The following is a 24,197-nucleotide window of genomic DNA, read 5'->3' as shown; positions in this document are numbered from 1 at the left end:
TTGTGGGCAGTGCAAGCTGTGCTGTGTCTGTTCAAGGGACAAGATGACAAATTCTTTTTACAAAAAAACCACCAAACCCTATAAACTGTTACTGAGTGAACTTGAAAGTATGTTTAGGGAGATCTGGTTATGGCATGTGAGAGCAATGCAGAACCATAAAGATACTGTTGTGTATATTACCTTTGTGTTTTCAATGTGCTGTTGGCTACAACCTGACCTGATGGAATGAGCATAAATCTGGGAACCAGAAACTTCTTTGATTTTGTTCTCTGTTCTATTTATTTGCTGTATCACCTTGACTAAACTTATTTGACAGAGGCTTTATTTGTAGCTGCCTGTTTGATATGTGTAAAGGGTTTGCAGGTCAGTTGCATAAACCTCAAAGGCTCAAGAGTGAAGGTGTTCCTCACCTTCATAGAGAGCACTGAGACTATCCTAGCAGTCTCCACTCCAAGGGAAGGAAATTTCTCTGGCCTGCAAAACAGACAACACAATCACGTTCAAATTAGATTCCTTGTTGCTTTTCTATCCAATGTTGTAAGATTAATCTAGATTTTACATCAACTAATTTGGGTCTTTCTGTCATGATTGCAATATAAAGAGGGGTTTCTTGGCTTTACTTTTCATTTAAGCATCACAGGGACCTTCTATCTAGTGGGAAGCTAAAAAGGTTAAATAAATCCAATAAAGGTTAAATGTCATTTTGTTAGATGTCTATCTCCAAATGAAGCCCAGCCTTTCCTTTGCAAGTCCATATTTCCATGTGAAATGCTTGCTCCCATTACATATTTATTGCAAAACAGATGCTGGTTGTTGACTTCAGTGAAAACAGGACTGGGCCTAAGAGAGTTGCCTAACTTTATTATATATTTTAAGTTCATCCCTCACTGGAACAGAGAGGCACCAGATGGGTGGTAGTGGTTTGGATGGAATGTGTACCCCACAGCCTTTTATTTTCTTTTTTTTTTTGTTGCCTGCTCTTGATCTTTCAAGAAGTATGTTAAAATGACTACAATCCAAGTAGGCATATTGTATATAAAGTGAATGACAGCTCCTAGCGCCACCAAGAAAACCAAACCCTTTGTTTATTTAAGAGTTTTAAAAATACGTTTGGGAGTAGAAGTCACAGAGTTATAAATGAGCTCCCCGACCACCACAAAAAAAATAATTATAATAAAAATAATGGCACCATATTCCCTGATAAACCTGTGCCAGAAAAGCTCTTGGGGATCAAGTTTTTGTCAGTCCCCAGCTTTTACCAATTTAAATTCTTGGCAGCATATTAAAACAAAATGTAGAAGGTATTTGAGACTGCAATCCCTCAGGTACTAAATCTAGTGTTTCCTGGCACTAGATGAATGTTACTGGAGTTAAAACCTAGCACCATAGCACCAGATCTCCATAGCTGTTCATATTTATACTTAACAGACAAATATGTCATTCTTTCAGTATCCCTTTACACTGCCAGTTTTTTCTCACATTTTTTTCTCTGATAAATACAAAGGTGAGAAAGTTCCATGCAGTGACTGACATCATGCTATTTTTATTTGCTTTTCAATGTCTAGGACACACCTTTTCCACCCTGAACATGTTGCATTACACTACTTCCAATTACCTGCTTGGTAGCAAAAAAAGGAGGAAGAGCACATTATCTGCTGGCTATATGCACATCCTAAACACACCAGAGCAAGTTTTCCACTCTGCGTAGGTGGAAACAGAATGTGTCTCAGACTCTTGCCCTGAATCTTCTGAGAAGTCCACACTGGCTTCTGTCACACTGCACACTAAGACTACTGTGACTGAGTTAGTCAGCTGTTGTCCTCCTAGCACCAGATACCAAGTGGAGTTTGCTCTCTGACACCATCATTCCTATTTTCTCCTTCCCCTATGCTATTCTGTGTCACTCAAGACAGGGGATTTAAAAATCTAAGTCTAAATTCAGGGGCACTCCCAAGGCTGAGGCCTCCTTATGGAGATCAAGGCTTTCTACTCACTCTGCTCTGCAGGGGTGTCACTGAGAGTACTCTCATACCTGAAGATTACTTAGAAGACTAGGTAGATAGCCCAACCTGTGCCATGGAAATAACTGCTAGTATTACAGCTGATTTTGGGGCAGGTCCATAATACCCTCTCTAAAGACTCTCTTTGTTCTTTTTTCCAAACTTACATCTTTATGTTAGTGTAACAAGCACCTAGCATACACAGTCTTTTGTACTGTCTGATCAGATTACACTATTCATTCTTTTAGCACTACTTCATAGAAGTCACCTTTCTTAATTCTCATTTTTTCCCCATACATTTCTGAGTCTTCAAGGGCATAAAGACAGAAGTACTTCCACTGTAAATCAAGCCACCTCAGCAAGTGAAATATTCAATTCCTAATAGTCACTGCTTTCACCTTCTGACCGTTCCACTTAAAATTGAACTACCACAACTGGCCAAAAAATGAACATAAAATCCCTGGCTGTTGGCGGAACCAGATATTCCACATATTCATGCTGTGCCTGCAGAAGTACTGATTCGTCCATTGATTTTGCTACCCAAAACCCCCAAATCAACAAGCATAGGAGCAGATAAAATATCTGAAATAATTTATACGGTAAAGGTATGAAGTCAACCATTTATATCCTTGCTTCCATTCATGTGTCCTCATCTCTTTTTCAAAACCATGGAACTGCCCAGAATATAAATCTAGACAGTGAGTGAGCCAGATAGCATCTTGAGTCCCTTCTGTAAAAAAATGGTTGTCCCTACTGCTTGCATTTCCAGGACTCAGTAAGAGCACTGATCTGATGAAACCTCCAACAGGGAGAAAAACAGAAACACAGGTTTCTGAAGGATTTCACCTTTTCTTTCAAAGGGACACCTTTGGTGCCTTGGAGGGCTTTTCTCCTTAGCTCTGAAGACAGAATTTGGCCCTTTGCAATCTGTTAATCTTCTGTCAGTTTTGCTGTCTGCCTCAAGATCTGCCCTTGCAATATGAAAAAGAGAGAGAAGAGGCACGTGTGAATTTGGCCCAGGAGGGAATAAGGAGGGAAGAAAGGCTGGGTAAGAGTGGATGGTTATCTATTTACTATATGATACCCAGCTTTGTATTGATTTCACCTATTTGGTGGACTAAACATGAACTTAATAATCAGATCCTGCTTAAGCAATGTGCTTCCCCAGTAATTGACTCTTGCATATTGATTAAGATGTTGACGTATCCCAGTATTGTTCAGTGGTAATGCAGCTGAGAATGGGCCTTCTCTCCCTGCGTTCTCAGCACTCTCTGTACTGCTGTCACCACACTCCCTTTAATGGATAAAGCTGTCATCCTAAAGCTAAAATGTCTTGCAGGCACAAAGACAAAATTAACTGTTCAATAATTTATGGGACATGGAAAAAACTTTACCCAACAACTTCAATTGATTGCTGTAAGTGTTTTGACTGCACTTGCCTGCTTTGCATAAAGTCAGCTACTTTGTAGATCCTGATTACCATTTACAGTAGTTTCTTGGCCCTCTTCACATTACAAGATTTTGAAGAACTTTGGCTTGTTTCAAGGGAATTTCCTGTGTTATGCAGACCTGACATTTTTTCTCTTCACTGTAGATTCATGAGAAAATCAAGATCTTCAATGAAATGTAGTTGGTGAGCTTAATAAGCAGAGTTTAAACTCAAACGATTTAGATTGGTTTGAGGCTGTCTGTTTTTCCAACTCAGGTATCACAAATACAGGCAATCAGTGGACCATCACAGACAGGGAAACCTTTTGCACTTCAGATAAGTTCGACCCAAAAGTTATTGAAATATCTTGTTATTTCAGAACCCCTGAAGTGAGCTGATGGACACAGTCCAGTTTCTGAACATAAGAGTTCATATCACAAAGGCAGACCACAACAATTTTAGCGAGAAGGCCTATGCAGCAAATGATGTCTCTTCTCAAAGATATATGCTGTCTTTTTGCTGGTGAAGCTGACAGTGTATCGTGTATTAATCAGTGGCAACAAGAATTTAATTCTCCAGGGATTCTACTTCCTTTCATTATTGCCAGAGTCTCTAAAAACAAAGGGCTCTTCCCCATCTAGCTGCCTATTTCTAAAATTTTTTTTTTTTGGTAGTTGACATCTTTAATTGCACTTTCATTTTTTTTTTTTAGTAAACTTAGTGTTCATGAAACACAACACATGTAATGTTTGGTTAAAGCCAGGAATAACAGAAAAAAGATGGTGGACAACCTTCTGAGATAATCTTCCTAGCATATTTCCATTCCGTCTTACAATATCTTTTTCTGTATTCACAGTGACATGTGATGATTCCGTGGTGGATTATAAGTTTACAATTAGGAAAACATATTTTTATTTTGGAAGAAATGAAACACGACAATCAATCCAAAGGATACACATCCATTAGGACCTTGATAAAGGAAGCAGAGTCTGCTATCTTCTAAAAGTGACAGGGAATGATAAGCATATACTTATCCAGAGATGTTCAAGTTTGGGCAGCCATAGAACTGTCATATTTTCCTGTTTCAAGCCCAAATGACTAAAATAGTCTTAAGTAATCAAGGTGAAATTACACTGATCTTCCTATTTATCCAAAGTGCAGCTTTCCAGTGAAACTTTAAGATCAGCTAGGTTATGCTGAACTTACCATGATAACTGTGCAAGGATTGTGTCTGTAGCATTAATTTGGGCTGGTAAGATCAGATATTAGCATATCAAAGCCTGACACTTCTAATGGGTATTGGACCCGAAGCAGTAGAAAAATGTCTTTTAGGTGCTGCAAGTTCTTGACTTGCTGCTCTCACAAAAGAGCAGCTGGCCACAGCCTGCAGTGAAGTGACATTTTGGAAGACCTGAGAAAATTTAAATTTGCTATAGGAAAAGAAAAATCAATTTTTAGATTCTTTTGCTGGTCAGCATCCAAACAGTTAACACGTGGTTATCTAGGGCCACATCTAGAAGAAAAGGGCACATAGTGTATGCAAAGTGAAGAGGAAATCAAAACAGAATGAAGCAAATAATGAAACCATATCCAGTTGTGTTTATTTGCTTTTCTCATTTCAAGGTGTTAATCCTGTGTTACTGAGAACATTCCTAGAATATTTCCCAGATGGAGACACAAATGCACCAGTATTTCCTGCCTCTATGTACTTTATTTCCATTTGTTCTCCTTTGAGAAGTTCTTTCTAAACAGTCCCTCCAAGTGGCAGGATGTGTTGATTTCCAGTTTATTGTACTGCTCGGTAGTTCAGCACCAGCCATCAGAATTTTCAGTAGTCTCTGCTGTTTGCTGCAGAGCCTGTTCAAAGTCCAAGCCTCTGGAAGGATCCCCAGGAGGACTACAGCTGGGCCTGTTTGGATATCAAAGTCCAAATTAAAAATTTATGCCAGTGTTTGAAAAATATCTGACCAAAATCTTGGTATGGATTAAATCTCCCTTGCCATGCAAGCTTATCCTACTGGGGCTTGAGGATTTATTTTTAAAGTGAAGAGAGGACCAAAGAGCTGCATAAACTGATTTGGGTCAGATTTTTGTTAGCTGAATTATCACTGGTAATGAAACATTCTAGACCTCACAGGGAGGCTAAAAGAGCTCTGGTTTTTCTCTTTCTCTTTCACTCTTCCTTTTCCTCCCCTCCTTCTTTTCTGCCTTCCCATCTGCCTGCCCTTTTTTGTTTTGTCCTTCCCTCCTTCCTTCCCTCCTTCCCTCCTTCCCTCCTTCCCTCCCTCCTTCCCTCCTTCCCTCCTTCCCTCCCTTCCCTCCTTCCCTCCCTTCCTTCCTTCCTTCCTTCCTTCCTTCCTTCCTTCCTTCCTTCCTTCCTTCCTTCCTTCCTTCCTTCCTTCCTTCCTTCCTTCCTTCCTTCCTTCCTTCCTTCCTTCCTTCCTTCCCTCCCTTCCCTCCCTTCCCTCCCTTCCCTCCCTTCCCTCCTTCCCTCCCTTCCTTCCTTCCGAATTCCGAATTCCGAATTCCGAATTCCGAATTCCGAATTCCGAATTCCTTCCTTCCGAATTCCTTCCTTCCGAATTCCGAATTCCTTCCGAATTCCTTCCGAATTCCTTCCTTCCTTCCTTCCTTCCTTCCTTCCTTCCTCCCTCCCTCCCTCCCTTCTTTTTAATTTTCCCTATTTCAGTGTCTTTTCTTTTCCTTTTTTCCTTTCTTTTCCCCACCTCTTTCCTTCTCTCCCAACCTCTCTTCCTCCCTTCCCCTTTTTCTCTCTTCTATTTTAAGTTAGAACTCTCAGCAAGTCATTTGCTCACTACTTAGCAAATAAAGACACTCATTTGCAATGCAGGAAGCAAATTTCCAGGACTAAAATTCAAACTGGGACATCAACAACATAGCAGCAAGAATATGTTGCTGGAAAAATTTCTTTGGTCCTGCACTTCAGGGATGAACTGAAAGCAGACAAGACCTTGCTCAGACACCTTTTTGTAATGACTCTTCAATGCAGGGCTATAAGGCAATGCTTAGCTAAATGAGTTGAGGAGTCTAAAGTGGCTGTAAAAGCACAGCCACTGTGCTTATTGATAATTAACTTGCTTGCATCTCCCTGCAATCCATTGTTTAGTGTCACCCATGTATCTGCTGACTGGTTTTTTTGCTAAAAAGCTATAGGTAAAGGCAGGAGATACACACTTGTGTGTTTGTCACACCCTACTCTTGATATTTTTTTTTCTGCAGGAAGCAGAACTCTGAATTAATCCAATTATTTCACAGGGTCTTGAGTAAAGAATAAAATGTCTGAATTATCCCAGTTAGGTTCACATGGCAATAGTGGATCAGCACAGTTAGTCTGGTTTACATCTTTACTTTAGAAGAAATCCCAAAAGATTTTGGAGAACAGATCCTTCACTCCAAAACCTCATGAGAAAACAGAATTCCCCAGACTTGGTCCTGCTCCATAAGAAGTCTTTGTACTCTTCACATGAATGCCTTTTATTTGTTTTGGTTACACCTCCCACTAACTTGTTTGCCACTCCCTAGTTCTTATGGTGAAAAAGAGAGCAATTGATTGCTATCCACCTCCTCCTCCTCTGTGTCACCATGATTTTACAGATAAAAGAAGGAAAGGATTCAAACCTGCCTGAGAATAGTATTTGCAGGCCAGCTGTGGGGTTCAGACTAGACAAGCTGATACATCTGCCCTGAAGCTATGTCTAGAAACACCAAGCATTTGTCTTACAGAGTGAGCACAGCATCCAGCCCAAGAAGCCTGTAGTCCCTTCTGTGTGCTCTTTGCCAAGCCCATGGAGGCTTTGCTGTTCCCCAAGACATGCTTGTCCAACTCCTGCTGGGTGCACGAGGACAAGGAAGTGCCACCACACTGGGGGTCTGCAGGGCTTTCTGGCCTCCAGCAAGGGGCCTTGGGGCATTTCAACCAGGGCAATGGAAGTACCACAGAGAGGAGGAAAAGCCACCAGAAGCATATGCAAGGAGCCAGCAGCAAGTCGACGTCTGAGGCCCTTCAACAGTAATGTTGCTCACAAGGGTGCAGAAGAGTCTCCTACCTGAGTCCTTAGTGGGGTGGACTAGAGAGAAGGAGCACTACCACTTGCCCCCTCCTGTGACTGCCAAACCAAACCTTCTATGACCTGCCACTGCCAAACATCCCTGCACAGCCTTCAGCCACCCTTAAAAATGTTGCCTGGAGGCCAGTAGCAAACAAGAGCATCCAGGCAGAACCGTGCACAGCATGTGTGTGCACTGCTGCGCATGGGGTCTGATCTCACCCAGAGCACCCCTTGCCATGGCAGGTGAACCCCAACATGCTCTTCTGGTTGACCTATCAGTGGAGGATGAGAAGAGAAAAACAAGGGGTAGACTGGCATCTGGCCAAGAAGCAAGAGGTTTGCTGTCAGCCTTGTGGCTTCTGGGGAGGTTTTTCAATTATTCTTACTAATTTTTTACATAAGACCGGGTGTTCGGTGCATCTCCTCATCTTGACCAGGCTCTCTAATGAGCACACAGACAGAGACATCCAGCACACAGCCTGGTAGCCTGAACCTGTGTAACAGAGAGGGTTCACAGCCCTCAGTTTGTGTGCTCTGCTCCTGCAGACATGGGAGGCCCACACAGGCAGGGGTTGTCTGCCCTCCATGTCCTCCAGCAGGCCTGTCCCGCAGCCCCAGCCAGCCCCTGCGAGTGAGAGATATGTGGCTGGAAGCCATCTCTCTGCTCTCTTGCAGGCCTCTGATGAACTGAAGATGGCCTGATACACAAGGTGTGGGGGCTTTCCTTGTACATGGTGACTGTGTTTCAGCTTTCTTGAGCCAGCTCCCGGTAAGACGCAACGAACTGCTTTTAAATGTTTTCTCTCGGTTTTTTGGCTTCCCAGGAGTGCAGCCAGTGTCTGGAGAGTTGGTAAAGCATGAGCTGGCTTTCAGGGCTTTCGGCTAACTAGCATCCTCTCCCTGTGAAGCCAATCCAACTTGCTTGAACTTCACAAAATAAAGAGGTTTCTTCAGGTGACAATAATAAAGTATTTTTGTACTTTATAGCATGTATTTCTCCTCTCTGGACTTCCAACCCTTGGGGAAGGGGTTTATTCCCATAATTTATTTCCTTTCTTGTCCCCTCTGTTTCATACAGCACAGCACAGCACTTGAGGGGCCCATGCCTGGTGCATGTCAGAAAATTGTTAGTTTCTATAGAGAGAGCCAGGGTTCAAGGACACAAGCCTAGTAGGGTTATTGCATGAAGAATTTCTATTGGTTTATAAGAACACAGAGCAAGGTAGATGACAAAGATATTAAAGAGGTGATGCAGGAAAGACTGGGTGCTTGATGCACCGATGTTCATCTTGCATTTGGTTGAACAGGGAACAGCTGCTCCTGGAGGAACATTTTCTGAAGCAATCGCTGTTCTGAGGAGGAAAGGAAATCATCCACTCCTACTTCACCATAGCTGCAAGGTAAGAAATACATTAAAAAATGATATTTTAAAATTCCCAGATAGGGAGTAGAGGTGGTTTTGTTGCAGCAGAGCAGGGAAATCTGGTCCAGAGTAGCCTACAGGCATTAAGAAGAGGTATAGATGTCATGAACTCCCACAAACTACTTCTTTCTCAGGATTGCCTTGTGTGGCATTGTTAGGACCCCTGAACCAGTGTGCAGTGTCTTTTGTACAGGAGTTTGACTCAGCAGGAGAATGGTGGCCACAGTGGACAAGACTAGTGTGGCCAGGACTAGTTGTCCTGCCAAGTGGATCATTTGGTCCCTACATTGCAAAGACTCCTTCTTGTGATCAGAAGATCACAACTGCAGCCCTGCAGTGTGAATTGGGTAAAAATGTGGGTCTTGCCTATATCCCCAGCAGAGCCCAGAGGTGAACACAGCCACTTCTCTTCTCTGACTTTTCTATAGACTTCCACAGTTATTGCAGACTTCCTTATTATGTTTTCTTGCCCAAGCCCAGGGGAAGTCAGTTCTGAAATTCCCATTGGCACCTCAGGCTGTTTACCACTAGTTCTACAGCTTACCTCTCCTCATGGCCCTGCAGTCACAGCCCTGCAGTCTTCCACAGATGGAAAGACAGAGTCATGCGGTGTAGTAATGAGTCTTTATATGTCCTAATTGTATGGGAGTGGACAGGAGGGGAGAACAAATTATTTTCAGCCTAAAAGAGGCTGAAACTGGGTACTAGCAAGAATGAGCTTATGAGAATAAAGTAAGAATATAGAATATTGCTTACTGAAATAATTTATGGCAATGAATAGGTGAAAAATAGGTTGAATTTTCATTGTGAGGAAGTTGTGTCCTTGTTGGATTTCTTCAAGATAGGTCTGGTCACCTTTCAGCATATCTTGGAGTTAGAGAATGCAGAAGACTTTTAATTATAAGACTTGAGATCTCTCCCAATATTTTTATTATTCATCATGGTCTTCTTGGGTCACTCATAATTTTGTCTTTCATGTAGGCTATTTTGTGTTATTTTACAAGAAAACATAAGGAAGATCCTTAGATTCCATCCTCCACTGGAAGTCTGTCTTCTTTCCCCACTTCAATCTATTTGGATGGAAGCCAGACTGGGTTGCATCTGTAATCAAAGATCCTAAATTAATCAGTGTATCAAAAACATGCTGGGACATCCATGTATTGCAGCCTTCTCAGACCTACCATTTCATTCCCTTCTGGGCTGTCTCACACTCCTTGAGAAAGACAAGTACAGCTCAGAAAAGGGTTTGGGAAGGAGTGTGAGGCAACGTTTTCTTGACTTTCTTAGTTTCTTGTCTTAGCAATTTCCAAAACTGCATGTTCATTCTGCTTCCTCATGTTTCCCACAGTTTTTTTTGCAAGTAATGGATACTGTTTCTAAGCCAGGGGTATACCATGGAAAGATTCATCTTTTATTGTGTGAGAGGATGCATAATTCTTAATCACTTGTTTTGACATGCGGAAACAAATGAAAGAGTTAAATAAGAGAAAGAAAGTTTGCATAAGAAAGTAGATTGTAGTAGTGCCCTAGGCAACCCAGTACAGATCTCAGCACAAGGGCAGGCCACAGGAAAATGATAATTTGGGCAAATATGGTAGGACCCAGAGCTGCAGACATTTTTTTCATCCTTATCCACTTATCCCGCTGCTCTCCACCCATCTAGCATCTGTAAGTTCTCTGACTCCCTGGGAACAGTGGCAATCTTTTCTGGCATTGGAGTATGGCAGGCAGGAGCTCTTAGTGCTGAGTTTACTTGATGGTCTTGGATGGAAGATCTGGCAGTTTATTCTTGGTCTGATTGTTGCTTCCTGGGAAAACTAGAGGGACTTTGCAGACAAAAGGGGCCAATATCTTTATAGCTACACACATCACAGGAGCAAGAATTGTGTACCAGAGCTCAGTGTACAAGATCACTTTTTGCAGTTATCCTACACCAGGTGATTGCATCTGTTACTGGTCATATAGAGAATCTGCAAATATATGTAACCTGAGGTTTGGCAAGCTAATAGGCTTGGCAGATATGTGCACATTCTCACCTGTGAATCTTAGCTCAGCTCTCAAGAGTGACTGCAGTGGTACAGCACAGGCCAGATTCTGATCTCATTTACACCCATGCCAATGCAGAGCAACTCCACTGATGTCAAAATGTAGGTCTAAAAGCTGTCTGCCTGTGGCCTGAGCTGGAGTTTCATTTATGTCCAGCATGAGAAAAAGTTGCATCTAAACTGCTTCCTACAGGGGGCTGGGCATGAAAAACCAGAATAATTAGACAATTGTGAACCAAAGCACAGGAACAGTTTTGAACTGTTTTCTGAACTGGGATAATGTAGTAAATTTATAACTATTCCTTTGCTGGTGGCTGGTTTTGTTTTGTTAATGCCAAAATATCCATAGTAAAGTTTTGCTGGTTCTGATGGTAGGTGGGATGCTCTTTTCAACATTTGCTCATGAGACTTCTGATCTGTGAATATAGAATACACAGCAACATCATCAGAGGTGGTAAGTCACACGTTATCCAAGACTCTCTCTTCCAAACATAAGGGAGAGTTTCTGGTTTTGCAACAAATTGCCCAATATCAAAGTTAGACTTTCATTTAGTTTCTCAGGGTGTTAACTACTCCAGCTTTGACTCACTCGTATTTTAGCAAAGCGGGTCAAAGAGACTTTATATTATGATATATTACACAGCTATTGATACCTTCCAGAATCTTCTGATTTGATCCCCTCAGTCTGGACTGAGATTGAAGATCTGCACAAGTGTTGTTTATGTGTAGAGACAGTAGATGCAGCTTTGTAGTAAATTGAAGAAGGGGCTGGAGAAGGGCAAATGGAGAATGGAAGAAATAAGAGGAGTGTGGAGAAAAGTTTAAAAGTAAGATGAAGACAAGGAGTTAGAAGACTCATCAGGGTCAGACAGAATCTGATAAACTTTGACAAAAGCCTCAAGATACTTGGAGGTGTTTTCTAAACCTTCCAACCTTGCAACATTCTCCCATCATAGTCTGGAGGTGAAGTGATTTATGAATATACATGCTTACACTGTTCTCTGTGATCATCTTGATAAGGTAAATATATCACCCAGCAGGAAGCTACACTACACAATAGTCTCCTTCCTGAGAGAGAAATTCAGTGTTGTGGGCCCCAGCTATCCCTTTCTGACATACGCAGGGCGTGCAGTTTAGTTCTTCATTAAAAAATGTCCCATTGAGATGTTTAAACATAGATCTCCCTGTAAGGGTGAATGCTTTGAATTGCCCTCCATCCAATTCCTCTCCATTTAATTGGTATAAAGCAGCTTCCCCTTGGCTACTTCCTCCCCTGAAATTACATAAGTAGCCTCACTGGAAAGGCATAGGTAAATATTTCACACTGCACATCATGGATTAGGAGCACAGCTCCCATTAACTGGAGCTGGAATCACTCAGCTGTTTTTCCCCTCACACTGTGTTAGAAATGTACCCTACAGGATGGAGAGACTGGGCTCCCAAGTGCCGCCTTATGAAGAAGGTGCGGAACACTTTCATTTAATACTGCATGTGTTTCCATTAGCAGAGTCAATTGCTCTCTGTCCTCAGTTTTAAGACTCCCTGTTTGTCTCTATTACAGCTCTGTTTCCACATGCCTGCCAATCCTCCTTAGTCCTTCCATCTGAGCCTGCAAACTTTTGATGATACAACACCCCAGCATCTTGGCTTTAATTTGATTTAAAATTTGTGATTGCAATTATGGACTGAGCATTTCTATGGGCTTACTGCTGCATAGGAAAGCTTTTATGCCCAAGGTATTGTCAGTTTGGGGTGGCAGCTTAAGGGAAGTCAGTAGAGCAGAGGCCTGAGTATCCTGAAACCTGTGATTTTATATCACATGGGGAAACAAATGTGACTGCAACTTTGATTCACACAGCAACTGTCCATACTAGCATGACTCCTTCAGGGTGGAAAATTTATGTGTCTGTGTAAATACTAAGCAAAAACCCAGAAGATATTCATCACATATGTAAAAATAGAGCTGTGGTTAATATAGTGTACCCTGTGGTCTGTTACTACTCTGAGAAATGGTGTCTCTGCTGCTTGCATGGCTATGATGTATCTACTTGTGAGATACCAGCATTCCTCCTTTACAATTACATTGCTTGAAGCCACTACACTTCGTCTTTACCACACTCTTCCTTGCCTAGGAAATTTACAAAGAAAATGGCCTGTTCCAAGTAGTCTGTGCAGGCGAGGCCATGTCATGGCAGCGAGTAAGAAAATTAAATTTCCACTTATGAAAAAGTTAAAGGTTTTAAAAAAATCTAATTCAAAATTTTAATTGTCAAAAAAGTAAAATTTCATTTTTATTTGACATTATTAAAATAAAAATATGCATTGAAGAGTTGTACCTAAAATTGTAAAATTCTACAATGGTTTAAATAACCTGAGTGCTTCGCTTTACATTTTGAGCTCCTTTAGAAATCACAGATTAGACTTAATATTTGTATGAATGTGTGAAGGTAAAAAAAATTAATCAAAATTAGGAAAAACATTAGAAAAACATTTTTACTTAAACAGTGTGATGTTTGTCAACTTTATCAAACAGCAACAGTGAGTTGCTGTTTTTTCCCCCCAAAATTTAAATGAAATAAGCCTGCTCTTCAAAGACATTTTGACTTTTTTTAAATCAAATTCCTTAACAGAAATGTCTATTAGTTATTTTCACCAGTTTGATCCAGATCACAGCTGCTATGAAATTCTATATATGGACCACTTTCAACACAAAAATCTTTGCTACCGCCTTGCTGATCTGTCTTTTGTTTTGAGTTCTTTGCTAATAAGTAATGAAAATGTTACAGCCTTACAGCTTGTTTTGTGGTTGCAATTACGTAATCATTATTAATGAAGCAACAATGTCAAAACTGTGTGAAACCGAACTCACATTTAAGCACTTACAATAAACAGATATAAAACAACAGATGTCTCAGTTTTTGTTCTCCAATGATTTCATCCCTTGTTAAAAATAAATGTCTGGTTTAAAAAAGAAAAGGGCTTTTCTCAACTCTTACAAATTAATTGAATCCAGAGCCTGGTAATACAACTAAAGAGGTCTCTTTTTCTATTTTTTTTCCTCCCAAAATTTGTTTGTGAGGATATTGTTATTCAGTAAGTGATAAATTCACTTCAAAGCAATCCAGAAATCTAGGCAGTCAATGGTGTAATGGTCATCTGTCCCAGCTGAAGTGTTAGCCCCTGATAGCAATCAGAGGTGTAGCCAGATTGCTAGGCTTGCCTCATGGCTTGAACACTCTGAAAAGATTTTACGACAGAGATGGTTTCTGTCCCCAGTTTTGGTTCAGACAGTTGATACTGGTTAGTCACAAATGGTTCAGGTTTCAATCAGAATTTGTCAGTAGGGGCAGGGAGGTCTCTAGATCTGGGGAACCTCAGAAAACCAGCGTTTGGTTTTATGTAAACATCAAAAGTCCAGATGCTTATTTGAACCATCCACATCTGTTGAGTCTGCAAAACTCGGTTGGATATTTAGCTGGGATAGGTTTCCCTGCAAGATTTCATAGACCTCACAGCTGAACTTGTGGCCAGAAATACCAGAGCTTCTTTTGGTATTTAAGTACTTTTTATTCCAGTGTTAACTGGGAATGTGCTACATTTAATGAGTGGGGAAGATATGCAAAAATTTAAAAACTTTGCAAAAATCCAGATCTAGTGAACAGACACTGTGAAAAAAATACTTATTAGGAAATGAAATCTCCAGTAACAATTTGTGAAGAAAAGGAAAAATATATTTGATTTTGGATATTTTTATTTATCTGAAATTAAAACTCAATGTACTCTTTCCCATTAAAAAATCTTTGATAAATTTTTTTGGGGAGAAAAAACACAGAAAAGCACTATTATTTTTAAATTTTTATTCAGCTTCTTGAAAGTCAGTGTTCAAATTTAGTATTTGGAGAATACTTTTTTCCCCAGTCCCTCTGGCACTGGAAAAAGTGCAAAACAACTGTCTTTGCACTTTATTGCAAATCTTGCACAATTTTAAACACACAAACCGAGGTTCTTGCAAATTGCATTCTGAGAATATAGCACATTTATGCTTACAGCACTATAAGCAATGACAAGATGTTTTGAACAATCTGTTTTCTCAAATTAGATTAACATCATGGAGAAGCACAATCTGCTCGTTGACACTGAAGGTACAAAAAAGCTCCCAGTGTTTTGTGTCCTCCTTCAGGACGTTGCTTTGGCAATAGACATTCACTGTCTATGTCATCATGAAGGATGTGGTGCACTTTTAGAGCTGCTGTTCTTTAGAAGAGACATCAGGCTCCACACAGCTCTGCTGATAATCAAGCAGTAAAAATACAGGCAGGAATTGAACGTCCTTGTCAGCATTGTGCTCTCTGGTCATACAATACAATGCATTCAATCCACTTTTAAAGGTGATGGGTGAAAAACTACCTACTACATTTGTCTGCACTAAACTAGCATTACCTAATGAGCCTTAAGTCACTACTTCCAAAAACAATCACAGAAATGTCACCAGCACAAAATATTTCCTAAGAGCTAATGCAATATTTTTGTGCCTAGTGCTCTTGAATCTTTACTGGGGAAATACAGACTTTCCTAGCATAGCTGAAAGTAACAATAAGATTCCCCTTTTGTGCAGACATTATTGAAATCATATCAAGTTTGTGCATAGTGTAAGTAGTTTCATACTCACATTCTTGCTGTTAATCCCAGAAACTACCAATTAAACTTCCTTCTAAATTTATTTATTACACACCTTGTTCTGCAAAGCACAATTTTTATTATCTGAGAGAGCAAACCCAAAACCCAGGAAACTGAAACTGAGAGTGACGTATGATTTTAACCTTCAATCAACATGAACATACGTTACTGTTTTGTTTTGCTGGGTTTTGCACATTATAATTGTATTTACAAAGAAATTCCTTGAAAGCATATGTTGTGTTGAATGACTGTATGCAAACAACTTTGGAACTAGGGAACTTTGATCTTTGACTTACAGACTACAGGGCAAAGGTTAAAATCATGAGCTTTGTTGTCCTGTTGGCAGCAGTTCCTTTTGAAGCTTCCTGCTTCCAGTGAAAGTGATATGCAGTTATATACACAAATCTCAATGTCTTTGGTTGTGTTTGTAAAAGAAAAAAATATTGATCCTGTAAATTTTAGTATTTGATCAACCTTCTTAGATAATATGAGCAAGAATCTGACTGTTCTTGAATGTGTATACATGTAGAAGTTAAAATGGAGCTATTCTCAAAAGACTTATTTGCATACATAGGTAATGTGCAGAGAGAGAATCTTGCTGGCTATTTGCAGATTTACATAAGGAAATCTGGTTGTTGTGCAGACAATTACTTATTTGTGCAAGATGAAAGCCCCGTATAATAATCCAGGTTAGAAAAATTTGATCGTAAGAGATTTTTTTAAATACTTAGACATTGTCATTCCAATGGGTTGTAGACATTTCTTAACAACTCTACAGAAATGAGACAAAAAATAAAAAGGCTGTTGTAGCTGTAATGGGAATTCACTGCGTGAGACTTTGCACTGCCATGAACAACCTATATTTATATTGCCTTTTACATAAAAAATAATTAAGTGTGCTGAAAGAATTTACTGAAATCTTATAATATCAGGAATTTTGAGTGCCCTGGAAAAGTGGAAACTTCACAGTTACTCAGACCATAAGGCTGGGATACTTTCTTACCCTCAAGCAAAGCCATGAATGGCATCTACTCCTTAAGAGGGTGTCTGAGGCAGACCTTGCAGACTAAGACACAGGGCAACAATCAATGCTGTGAGATTCTTTGCTATTAATTGGCAGAAATCTCGTTTATGTGTTGCTAAAGAATTACAGCTGTTTCATACAATGGGTAATAAATGAGCAGGACAAAACAAATGAGTGGAGCAGTCCTGTCCTGCTCCACCCCAACCCTGGTATTAATTATCTAGTCTCTTGCAGCATGTCAGTCCCATTAACTTCAGTTTGGCGTTTCTGTGTGCAAGTATTTTAGACCAGAGCAAACATACTGGTGACATAAGCAGCGGCCAAACAAATAACTAGAGTGTAATTTTCTGAGAAGTTGTGAGTAATCAGAGCTTCCTAACAATCTCTAATTTGCTCCATCTCTTTTAATCTGACACCCTCTCAGTCACACAGACTGTTCCACACCTTTCTTTTCCTTCAGCACAGAATGTTACAAACACTAAATGCCAAAATACAGCATGAAATGTACCCCATTACAGCTATTTTCTAGCGAGGTTTGGCTGTTTTACTGCTGAATTTGACCTAGATGCATGCATGGCAAATACAGCAATCTTCACTGGTTCTGCCTTTGCTGTGTATTTTCCAGCATGTATTTTCTCATTGTGGTGACTGGGTGCCTCCCACAGGAGTCCCAGGTAGTAGAAAAGCCTTGTTTACACAAAACTCCAATGGAAAAAAATCCAAGCTGCCTTCTAAACACTTTAAAATAACACTTTCTAATGCTTCCTATGGGTGATGTTGACACATTTACAATGTTGATTTAAAGAGTAGAGGGAACACAGTTCTTCCTGACACCCCACATGTAAAGTTACTGGCCCACCCTGTCACTGGAGCCACGCTGAAATGACTGCCAGCAGATCTCAAGTGCCAGGTACATAAAAGTGAGCAAACAGGCAGACGGTGACCTCCGTGGTTGTGGAGAAAACCTTTGAAGTCTCCCCTGCTTTTTGTCCCTCTAGGGTGGAGTCGCAGTCAATATGAAACACTGATCCTGCAGTTCCTGAGATATTTGGTTCAACAGTTCCTGAACTTTTTGTGAACCATTTTAGCCCAGGTTTGCTGTACCAAAATGCAATCTAAAGATTTCCTCCATTTCTTTACCCCATCCTTCATTCACTGTGCTTTGTTGGAACTAATCTGACTGTAAAGCTTTTTCAGTCTTCAGAAGTTCTAATTTCTCAATCACCTGGTCTGACATGATCCTGATTTTCTTCAATATTTCGTCTTCTACCCCAGGGAAATTTATGTCTGTTCCTGGCATTTGTCTCTTATCTTCCTTTGTGAACATAGAGGGGAAAAATTAATTTAATTTCTCTCTTTCTCTCTCTCTCTTTCTCTCTCTTTTCTTCTCTCTCTCTCCCTCTCCCTTCCACAGTGAGGTCTTCTTCTGTCAATAAATTACTCCTGCCACATCCTGGAGGCCAACTATCTCTTCTTTCCATGTATTTCTTATGGCTGGGTTTTTTGGTGTGGTTTTTTTTTTGTTTGTTTGTGGGTTTTTTGTGGTTTTTTTTTTTTTTTTGTTTGTTTTGTTTTGTTTTGTTTTGGATTGGGGTTTTTTTTGGGTTTTTTTGTGGATTTTTTGTGTTTTGTTTTGGTTCGTTGGTTGATTTTTTAAAACTTATTATTCTTTTTCTAGATAGCAACGATTTTCCATTCTTCAGGTTTCATTTTCTTACTTTGTTTTCTTTCCTCCATTCTTTCCATTCCTTTCCATTGCTTCTAGTCCTTTCTATAGTCCACTCTGGACTTGATCTTTTAAATTTTTCATGTCCTTTCTTCACCTTTGATTAGTTTTTCATTTCCTTGTTCTTTATTAGGTGTTGGCAACTCAGTACTGTAGGTGGCATTTTCCTTTTTTTCTCTCCCTTCTCTCATCCCTAGTCCATGCTGAACCACAGCCCAGAATGATGTCAGGAGAGCATTTAGACACCTTTCCAAGATTTGATACTGACCACTCAGCTCATTAAAGGTCTTATGATATATTTTGCAAGAATGGGTGCATTAACCCCCACATTCTGGACCAATTCCAAATGGAATGATTACTTACTGCCTACCCAGACTCCCCTTACAGTATCAATGGGATAGATTAATCTTTACTTGACCTGTAGCATAGCATTACTATCAGTATGTACCACTTTCTACACCAAAGGTGGCAGAAGGGAGGCTATTTTTCTGTTACAGGAGGTTCTTTTCTGATTTCACAGTGCAAACAATTTTGAAAGGAAGTACTGCTTTTTCTTCTTATTCCATTTTTTTCCCCCAGTAATTTGTAAACAGAATTCTTGCATAGTCAGTGTTCAACCTGCAGGCAGTACTTCCTTCCTCCTCCTTTTCTCCATCCCCACCTGGAATATACTGCTTAAAAGTGACATACACTGTTCCTATTTTCTTCTCTTTAGACTCTTATCTTACACAGTTCAGATGATGCGCAGGTTGGACTATTTACATCCACCGCAGCAAAATCAGCTTCAGACAGGAATTCTTGCAGTGGCCTCCAGTTACATGTATTTAGAAGGAGCTGCAGTCTTCATAGAAAGCATTAAACTCAAAAGATTCATCCCATGAGTTAATGTATCAAGGAAGTGCTTGCAGAGGCGAGGGAAGAGTAGGAGAAGAAAGCACACTGAGGTGTAAAGTTTGTTGTCAGTCCATATAGTATAAATGGAAGCAGCAAGCTGTTTCGTCAAAATAGGTGTTTGAGAAAGGCTTCATGAGTGATAAGAACCAGAGAGAAAACATTTCTAGGAGTGCTGAAAGCATCCCTTAAGGTTGAGAGTGAACTAATAAGGCAGCAGTTTATTTAGGTTCAACTCCCATGACTAGTTTGTGACCTTTATGCTCTTCTTTATTGTTCTAAAATAAATGGACAAAAGTGTTCCGTTCTGAATTCCTGTTGTTACTAACAGCCACATTCTGTCCACATGGCTCCCACCATGATCTGACTGGAGTGTAACTGTTGACTGACCCCAGATGAAGAAGTCTTCTATTACAAATTCCTTGACTTCCTTTTCACTTGATTCCACAGTATAGCATTTTGACTTCTGAGATGTTGAAAAAGAACAAACTTCTTTTCATGCTATTTCCCCTCCTTTTTCCCCTTTTCCAACCTTCCTGAACTCATGACTTGCTTTACTTGTCTAACCCAGCATTACCTAAAGTATACAAGGCCTTTGCCTGACCACTATCCATGAACTTCCATTTTTCATCAGTTTTTCCTCCCCTTCCCTATGGCCTTTTATTATCTATTTTCCAGCTGTTCACCTGTCTTGCTACTTTATTTCCTTCTGCTGTTGTGTGTGTAACACTACTGCCATAGATATATCTTTGGACTCTTCTTCCTGCTAGCCTGAACTCAGCATTATAGTTGTTTCTGTTCCTCACTGTATGTAGCTTCCAGACAGTCCATTTTGTCTTTTACCTGCACTGATTTAGTGTTGTTTCCCTATGCCTAAACTGTGGTTGATCCCTTTATGAATGATTTTGGAAGGATTACTAAGTGAAAAAAACATATGAAAAAACAATATGAAAAAAAATTTTATGCTGAACCACAGGAAGTTTCAAACCACAGTATTTCTCTTCCTAAGAAGGCTCAATTAAAGAAATGTTATTCATGGACAGACCCTGTGATTCTTTAGTTGTCTAGATGGAGTCCATTTGGCCATTTTTGTTTCGGATATTTTCAGATCTTCCTGACAGTGTGAATGCTGATCATCGTACACAAATCAGCAGCTTCCAGACTCAGGCAGCTTGCTTGCTTGCTTGCTTGCTTGCTTGCTTCCCTCCTTCCCCAGATAACAACAATTAAAAGTGGCAGCAAAATAGAGTATGGTGAAGATTTGTACCAGAACTGAAGATCTGTTTTACAGTATCTTATTTTCTGTTTGGAATAATTGTTTACATAATGCATGGTGTGATCAGATGTTTCTTTAATGCATTCACAATTGCTTGGCTTCTTTTGCATAGTGAAGGATCATGCTATGTTATGTCTCATAATGTTGTTAGTGAACATAACACAATACTGGAAATGAAACATGACAGTTAAATGGCAAAATACAAATACTTAATTTTAAATTAAGAATACACTATCAACTTAATTAACATCTCTCAGCACCTTCAAGGTTTTATTTACAAACATGCTGGGCCAAATTCTTTGCTCAGTTGTAACCATGCAAACATCTATTGTATATGTCTGAGACTTAATTTTCTGCTGTGTCTGCACTTTATTTTTATAGACAATGTCAGCTATATTCCTTTCCAAGGTGTAATGACAGAAGATGAAATGTGATTAAGATGGGGATTGAGCAGGAAGTATATTGAAGGCATTGGTACGAGGTATGTGACTGCAAACAATGAATGCAGAAAATGCGTGGTTGAAAACAAGGCTGAAAGGCTCAACCCAGTCTCATGAGTTAAGGGATTTATGAGTGAAAAAGTGATGTGTCTGAAAACAAAAGGAGGAAGGAACTGGTATAGGGAAAGGGACTCTTCCCTGGCAGTCATTCTCATGCATGCAGCCTTTATGCAGGGGCAGCAACTGCTGTAGATGACCTTGGCTTTGCTTTTATGGTCATTTTGAAGAATAATGACCTCTGAGCCTAGGCCCACCAGGCTTGGAAGTTCTTTTTTCAAAGAGGCCACTCTATTACGGATAAATCTTACTGGAAGGAAAGGGGACATAGACTGTGATGTCATTGAGGTGTGTCTGAGAAAGTTAACCTTGTTAACCTGAAAATCACGTGGCCCTGGTGAGGTTGCATATGTGTGTGTGTGTGAGGTAGTGGGTGTTGCTATTTATCTTAATCTACCAGCATCTGTGAGTCTTGTCCTGTCTTGTCAATTTCTCTTCTGAAAGTTCACAGTGCCCTGCCTCTGAACAAACCAAATCCTGGGAGACAGGCTTTCACTGTTGTTCTTTGTCAAATGTACAATCCTGTGGGAAAAAGATGGAATAAAGCCACAGAAAATCTTGAGGATGGAGTATTGGTACATGCTCCATATCATGAGATGTATGTAATTATAACAACTTAAAACCATAGTGAAAGGGTGTAAGTATTCCTTACACTGTACTCACCTACCCTACTTCTTCTTAAAACCACATGAAAAATGCAGCCATTCTTTCAGAAGGGCTCTGTCAAAACAGGTGACTTTTTTAAACTTGTGCTTTCTTTAGTTTATAATGTATTAATAAAGGATTTTGGCTTAAGTGATTTCCTGAGAGGAACTATTAAAAGAGGCAGAGGGAAAGGTTCTGATGAATGCAAATTGCTGTGTATATTACATTTTAACATCTCCTAGAAAATGTAAAAACACAGCCCTTCATGAGGAAGAGCAGTTAAACTGTATGGCACGTAAAAATGCTTTCAGAAAGGTTTGATCTTAGCCATTATTTTAGTTCATTAAAGAAAATGAAGTAATTACTTTTTAAAAAGAAACATGCATAAGCACATTACCAGTTGAAGTACACATACTATAAGTACTTATAACTGTTTTTCAAGAAGGCAGGCAGGATTTAACTGGGTGTTGTTTTCTGTTAAAACACTAAAGGTCTTTTTTTATGATAGGTTCAAAATTCTCAGCGGCTATCTTGTTGTGTGACAGGAGTTTACAGCATTAGTTTCACCAGACAAGGACTGGTGGAGTAAAATTAGTCATGTATGTAAATTATAATCATGCTGAATAGTTGTATGTGCTCATTTAGCCATTTTAACAGTGTGTGATGTTATCCTCTCTGCAGGACTAATAAGCATTAGCCATAATGAGGTCAGTCAGTCAGTCAGGCATTATCATGGGATTTAATTGGGACACTGGTCTCTGCTGAAGTGAAAATTAATAACTTTTGTCAATGTTCTGGCGAAATGTTCTGTCTTATTAAACTATGAGGGTCAATTAGAAAGCATTATGTAATAAAGTCCCCAGCAGCAGAACTCAAATTGAGTTATACCACAGTCATTATTCCAGGACGATTGCATTTGAAAATGGAAAACCAGCATGCCATATGGAGGGCGCAGGTTATATTTACAAGCATTGCATGTTAAAGCTTCGGCAAGAAGGAAACAATTAAATGTAATACTGAAATAAATCAAAGCACTGAAAGTGCCATGTTGTGCCAGGCGCTTAATATAGCCAGCATACCCCTAGATGCGACTAGGCCAAATGGCACCTGTTTATAAGCCTTGTTTGGGTTCTGTCAGACAACGTCCTCCCTCTGGATTGCTCTGATGATTCAAAGTCTGGGGCACACCTGGAAGGCTCAGCCAGGCACGTTGACTCATATAAATAACAGTTTATTGTATGGCTATTAAGACCAGAGATTGCTTTTATTAAAGTGCAGTTATCATGATACATCAAATTAAAGAACTTTTAAAGCATGTTTAACGGCCTCCGATATTCCCTGTTCGGTCATGTTTTACAGTACTTTGAATGGGGGAGATACAAAGCCTCTGTTGGTGCTAGCATCTAAAGTCAATGCCAGCAAAGATGCAGAGAGGCCAAGAGGGAGGCAAGTAGGTTTTATAGGGACAGTGACAACCTCAGAGGAACGCACAATCAGTCACTTTACTGTTTCTAAGGATTCTCTCTTACCAAAAAATTAGTAGTATCTCATGCTAAGCTCTTTTCCCCAGAATTTACATCCCAAACACTGTTGGAAATAAGTAGTAGTATATAATCATGAAATTGTTAATGTTGGAAAAGACCTCTGATATCACTGTCTCCAGCTGATAACCTAACACTGATTAAACAACTAAATTTCCACAGGTGCCACATCCACATGCCTTTTGAACACTTCCAGGGATGGTGATTCCACCACTTTCTTAGGCAGCCTGTTCCAATGCCCAAACACCCTGTCAGTGAAGAAATTTTTGCTGATATTGAACCTAAGCCTGACCTGATGCAAGCTGAGGTGTTGGAGTACCCACACATTGCAATGGAGGAGGGCTGCTCATCCTCTGCTGTCACACAAAGACTCCCCATGAGTTCTGTGACTTGCTCGGCGTGACGGTGGGCCTGTGTGTCTCCGACTCCTTCTGCAGGAGGAAGACACTGGTGCTACTGCTGGGGAGCACACCACCAGGCAGAGTGCCTGTCCTTCAGTGGCTCCCTCCTGAATTTCTGTATGGCAGGGCCACCTGCATGGTGCAGCTCCAAGACTCAGCAGAGCTCTGCAAATCCACTGAGCATCAGCCCTGCCAACCCAGAGGACTCATGGCCTCCTCCTCTCCTGCCAAACCAAAGCAAGCTGGGATCTCCCAGAATGGGTCTTCCAGGAGTTGATGGACCTCCTGCTTGCTCTCCCACTGCAGGAAACTGCAAGCCTCCCTGCAGAGAGACATTGTGATGGAGAGCCGTCCCCAGTCTATGTTCCAATTATTATTCACAGATGTGAGGATGATTTTCTAAAGGACTCATTGTTTGGCCTAACACAGCTGCCAGAGACAGCCAAAGTATATCTTGCCCTGCATTTTGCAGAGCAGTGGAAGAATTGTGCA

General features: G+C 40.3%; 1 long non-coding RNA gene across 2 annotated transcripts; it reads left to right on the top strand.

The window, feature by feature from the left end:
• The first annotated feature begins 8,803 nt into the window (after positions 1-8,803).
• On the top strand, positions 8,804-21,029 carry LOC125319374. Of its 2 annotated transcripts, none has more exons than XR_007200693.1 (3): positions 8,804-8,899; positions 11,343-11,421; positions 20,943-21,029. It is a non-coding gene; the product is annotated as an uncharacterized LOC125319374 (long non-coding RNA). The 2 variants fall into 2 exon arrangements; XR_007200692.1 differs by lacking the exon at positions 20,943-21,029 and adding an exon at positions 12,529-13,085.
• The last annotated feature ends 3,168 nt before the right edge of the window (positions 21,030-24,197 follow it).

This window comes from Corvus hawaiiensis, chromosome Z, assembly GCF_020740725.1.
Source record: "Corvus hawaiiensis isolate bCorHaw1 chromosome Z, bCorHaw1.pri.cur, whole genome shotgun sequence".
In the NCBI taxonomy this organism is placed as follows: domain Eukaryota; kingdom Metazoa; phylum Chordata; class Aves; order Passeriformes; family Corvidae; genus Corvus; species Corvus hawaiiensis.
This window is presented reverse-complemented; position numbering and strand designations above follow the sequence as displayed.